Genomic DNA, 6000 nt, shown 5'->3' on the forward strand with positions numbered 1-6000 from the left:
TCGACTGATTTTGTCCCCAGTAGGGTGATTTCATTTTTGAAGGCCCAGCGGATGGTTGGGAAAGGTGGTCTTTCATACTTAGCCTTTGTGAGGGACGTCGGTGCATAGACTCCCAGTATTGATTATGTTCCTGTTGTGAGGGATTTTCCCAATGTCTTTCCTGCCTGTCGGGCATGCCACCGGACATGGATATTGATTTTGGTATTGATCTGGTGCTGGGCACTCAGCCCATTTCTGTCCCACCGTATTGTATAGCACCAGTGGAGTTGAAAGGGTTGAAGGACCAGTTTTAGGAACTCTTTAATAAGGGGTTTATTCGGCCTAATGTGTCGTCGTCAGGTGCGCCTGTTCTATTTGTGAAGAAGAAAGATGGCACGATGAGAATGTGCATTGATTAGAGGCAGTTGAACAAAGTTACAATAAAAAACAAGTACCCATTGCCTCGCATTGATGATTTATTCGACCAGCTTCAGGGAGCGAGGGTGTTCTCCAAGATTGATCTCCGTTCATGGTATCACCAGTTGAAGATCAAGGACTCGGATATTATTAAGACAGCTTTCAGGATCCGATACGGTCATTATGAGTTCCTTGTGATGTCTTTTGGGCTGACCAATGCCCCAATAGCGTTCATGCATCTGATGAACAGCCTGTTTCGGCCTTATCTCGACTTGTTCGTGATTGTTTTCATTGATGATATTCTGGCGTATTCGCGTAGTCAGGAGGAGCATGCGGGGCATTTAAGAGTTGTGTTGCAGAGATTCAGGGAGGGAAAGCTTTATGCAAAGTTCTCCAAGTGTGAGTTTTGGCTCAGTTCAGTGGTGTCACACCTCCTTTTTACGTACCCGTGAGGGTGCAAGGGAGTTTTTTCCAATTAAAGGACAATCGAAACGGGATTGGTTTAATTATTTTAGAGTCGCCACTTGGGAGATTTAGGGTGTCCCAAGTCACCAATTTTAATCCCGAATCGAGGAAAAGAATGACTCTATATTATAGTCTGCGTACCAGAAATCCAGATAAGGAATTCTGTTAACCCGGGAGAAGGTGTTAGGCATTCCCGAATTCCGTGGTTCTAGCACAGTCGCTCAACTGTTGTATTCGACTTGATTATCTAATTTTATACAAATTGAACATATGCGCAAATTTTAACTTTTAACCGCTTTTGTCGTTATTATTATTTTACAAGAATTGCAACGTCATGAAAATATATCTTGAACCACGTTACATCAATGCACCCATGGCTATCGATATATCTTGACTCGGTTGAGATTTGAATTTGGGTCACATAAATGTGCACCCGAATTAAGGAAAATAAATTATTAGAGGCGCGCCTAAAGCAACTAGCGTCTTGTTATTTTGAGGAAGGTCGTAAAAATTCGTTAAACGGCACATCCCGAATTCTAAATACTTTGATATATACATACATTAGAGGGCCCCGCAACTTTTGTACATTTTGTTTGTCGAGGCTCGTCTCATTCTTGTTTTTTAAAAGGAATTTGCGACGTCATGGACACGCATCTCGAACCACGTCACAATCAATGTACCCGTGATTAGAAACACATTTCGAATCCGTCGAGATTTGGATTTGGGTCACATAAATGCGCACCCGAATTTAAGAAGGTAAAATTATTAAATACGCGCTTAAAGAGGCTATCGCGTTATTATTCCGGGAGGTCGTGAGATTTGCTAAACGACCCACCTTAGGGACTGAATGCTTCAATATATATATATATATATTTAACGAGGGCCCCGCAATTTGTGCGTTTTTCTTTACTTTTGTCGAGGCTCATCTCGTCCTTATTTTAAAAGGATATCCTATAGCAACCACATTTCTTGTCGCGTTTGTCTCTACTAATTGAAAACAGTAGATAGCCCTAGTTAATTACATGCTTGCAAGTTATCTATAACAGAATTCCGAGTGCTTGCGCAAAATCAGTAGCACGGCCACGTACACAGTCAGCCGAGCAAATTTAAGGGCCCAAATCCAGCCCATGCGTGATGGACCAGACCTGGGCCATTGTTTGTTCGATGCAGGCCTGCTTGGTCTGTTTCGACCTGGGCTCGACCTTCGTGAGGTTGAGATTGCAAGCTCTGTGTTCTTTGTCTTAAAACATGGTTTACCAGTTATATGAAGCAGTTTTTCAGAAGGGAAAGAACTTAACTAGTTAGTGTACGATTTTCATGCTTGGCATACATTACAGAATTATACTACACCATTAAACTAAATCTAAGATACAACCTACTGCATTGGGCATACTTTTATCACCAACCTATATACACAGTCTAACATCCAACTACCATATATTGACATTTATTAGGCATGAGGACTATCTCCAGTGTCCAAAACAAGAACGTAAACTATTATACATTACATGAGGCCTAACATAATAGTCTATGTATATATAAACATCTGCAGATCTTCTCTTTTATACTCATTGCTCAAACTTTCGAGTTACATTGGTAGTGTAATTGTGTACCTGGTAAGGAAAGCAAGGGAAGAAAGGAATGATCAGCTGAGTAGTATGCAACAAACACAGCAACAGCAGACACACAACAACAACACAACAACGACAACCAACCAACAATGATGAAGCTCAAGAGCAGTCGAGCAACAAACAAACAATCCCAGAACCAGAGTAACGAACCAACAGAAATAACAGAGTATTCAATGCAGCAACACCAGCAGTTCAACAATCACAAGCAGCTCAATCAGGGCAAGCCACAGAACTTGGCCAAGACAGCTTGACCAAATGTGAATTCTTATGTAGTTTACAGACAATGTTTGGTCACAATATCCTCTGAATTTATGTTTCTTTCTTTCAGTTTTTTTTTCCAGAAGAACCTCCTCTTTTAGGCTCCAAAAAAAATTCCCCCTTCTAATGGAAAGTCTGCCTCTTTTATAGCCTAACCTTAACACTTTACAGTCTGTTTGACCACTCAAAATTCCCCCTCCCTGTTGTTTTTCCACTCACTCATTTTAAATAACAAAACTCCCATGAAATCCCTGACAGCCCCTCTCTCTTTTTGTTGTTAAAGTGTCCTAATCTCTTGTTTATTTAACCAAAGTATGGGCAGCAGGAATATAATCTGACAGCATGTGCTGTCAGACTATTTTAATCCAAAACAAACTGACCATACGTATGCTGCCCACCATCTGAACTAAGTGAACATGGCATCCATTTAAGCTCAAAGTCTGAACTGCCATTATAACCTACCCCCTAGATGTTCTTTTAATTCAAATTGAACAAAACCAATAGGCAATAAAATTCAGTTCCTAATGGGATTCAAATACGATCACAGCAAAAATAAACAACACGGATCAAGTTGTTACCATTAATGACTGAAACTAATTGACGACATACATCGACTCGACTATATTAATCGTAACACATAACAATCAATCGTTCATATAAACAACACGTACAGAGTCCCGAATGACTTCAGACAACTTTGTTCGATCATTGGGAACCTATATGAATTAACTTATTTGACGATTAATCTAATTGACCATCATGTATACCACAGAATACATTCAGAACACACAGAAAATCAACTAACCAAATAAAAGGTCTTTGACAGAGATGGAAGAAATCCGCATGAAAAATAACAAAAATAACAAACAAACACAACGAAACATGCTGACAACTTAATTAGCAGTTGAATAAAACAAAAAAAAAACAAGAAAAACTTACCGAAAAATGTCCAAACCAAATCGACCCAAATCTGACTCAACTTTGAACCCTTGAGGCCGAACAAACTTTAATCAGGGTGTTCTCACACGAGAACACCTTGATTAAGGTCTATTAGACCTCAAACTCTGATAAGACTGGCCGGTTTCCAAGGCTATTCCTGTTCTAGGTTTTGGATTCTTAGATTTGAGATTCTAAGAGTTGTGGGTAGATTCGGACCAAACCAAGCCTGGTTTGGTCACGAGGGGGGTCAGGGGAGTGTCTGGTATGAAGATGGTGAGGTTTGGTATAGGTCCGGGTTCGACTCGAATCTTCAAATGAAGATTCGAGATGAAGGAAGGGGATTCGAGGCTAGGGGGTAATAGATCCATGTTCAGGAGAGTGAGGGGGTCCTAGGGTGTTCAGGAGGTGGTCATCGGCGTTCATGCCGCCGGGTTCTGGTGAAGGGGAAACTAGGGCGGCTGCTAGGGTTTCGGGGGGTTTCAGGGCTTGGTGAAGAAGATTGGGAAAGGTGGGGTTCGGATAGGGGGCGTGGGGTGTGAGGGAAGGCTTATATACGGCGTAGAGGATTGGATCCAGGCCGTTAGATCATCTGATCTCAACGGCTGGGATCTGATGGTGAGGGGTGAGATGAGGTCGTTTGGCATTAAAACGGGGTCGTTTGGGTTTAAGTGATGGGTTGGGTTGGACCGGCTAAATAGGTCGGGTTACGGGTGCTGAGGTGGACCGTTGGATGGGTGTGTTTGAACGGCTCAGATCAGACGCATGATGCGGCGTCGTTTTGGGAGGTGGTCAGGGCAGGCCTAGTCTGGACTGGACTTGTGCTGGTTTGGGCCTATTTTTGTTTTATTTCTTGGGCCCAAACTGATTTTCATTCACTCTTTTCTTTTGTTTTCTATTTTTAAACAAAAAATGACAAAATAACAAATAAATAATAAAACAAATAAAATTAAAACAAACAACAATGTAACACTTCAACACCATTATCACGCCAAATTAAAATGTTTAAGCAAGTTAAATCACAACCTAGAACGGACGATGCACATATATTTTTGAATTTTCTTTTAACGACCGAATTACGGTTTGATTACCATGACAGACATACTTTGTATTTTGATCGGTAAGATCAAATGCCACATGGGCCAAACCACAAATGACCAGCAGTACATGTCATAAAAAATAAAAATTTGTACAGTGAGGTCACTGGTCACTATTTTTGTTTTCTTTTGGAGCGATTGTCCGTGAAGCAAAAATCACGTGCTTACAGTTGCCCCTCTTTGCACGAAGACACGAAGGGTTTTCGTGCAAAGATAAAGCGGGCGATTTTTACTCGTCCGAGTACTCCGTGTGAAGCATTTTTTGAAAAAGATTTGACCGAACCTTTGCTTCAGAGGTTTCCTACATATCCTGGGCTGAACAGGAATCAGGTCAATGTAGTTCGGAAATTTTGGTAGCTGGGACTACCGTGTGATTGTAGTGCTCGCTGTTGTTGTGCGCTGTTGCATGCTGCTGTAGGATGCTACCGCTCACTGATCTCCTTGTTACATTGTTCTGAAAGGAAAAACAAGAAGCTAAGCTAGAGTATGAGACCTCATATACCTTCAACTTGTTCTTGTTGCCTTGCTTTCTTGTCGGCTAACGCTTTCCTCCGATGCCTTTATTTTGTGGACTTGGGGGATGATACTGGTCCTTCGCCTTTTCTGAATGCCAGTTTTCATCACTACGCTTGATCTGCTGGGAACATGGCCCTCTTCTTTAAGCCTTTCAATGGTTTCTTCAGTGGTATGGCTTTCTTCATCAAAATTGTTATGTTGGGCATGCTATAACATTCCCAAACTGCTTCTTTTGAGACGCGTTCCTTCTTCCTTTTGAATCGCGCGCTTGCCTTTGCAGCCTTCTGCTTCTTGGTGCTAGGGATTTTATTGTTTCCTGCTTGGGGGTCTTTGTTGTAACCTTCCGCTTTTAGGTGGGGTTACTGATTCCAAGATCTAGAGCTGAAAAGTATTCCCGCATTCTACTGGTGGGCGACCTACTTAAATGTATTCCCGCAATTTACTGGTGGGCGACCTAGAACTTAAATGTATTCCCGTATTTTACTGGTGGGCGACCTAGAACTTAAATGTATTCCCGCATTTTACTGGTGGGCGACCTAGAACTTAAATGTATTCCCGCATTTTACTGGTGGGCGACCTAGAACTTAAATGTATTCCCGCATTTTACTGGTGGGCGACCTAGAACTTAAATGTATTCCCGCATTATACTGGTGGGCGACCTAGAACTTAAATGTATTCCCGCATTTTACTGGTGGGCAACC

This window comes from Nicotiana tabacum, chromosome 22 (assembly GCF_000715075.1).
Source record: "Nicotiana tabacum cultivar K326 chromosome 22, ASM71507v2, whole genome shotgun sequence".
In the NCBI taxonomy this organism is placed as follows: domain Eukaryota; kingdom Viridiplantae; phylum Streptophyta; class Magnoliopsida; order Solanales; family Solanaceae; genus Nicotiana; species Nicotiana tabacum.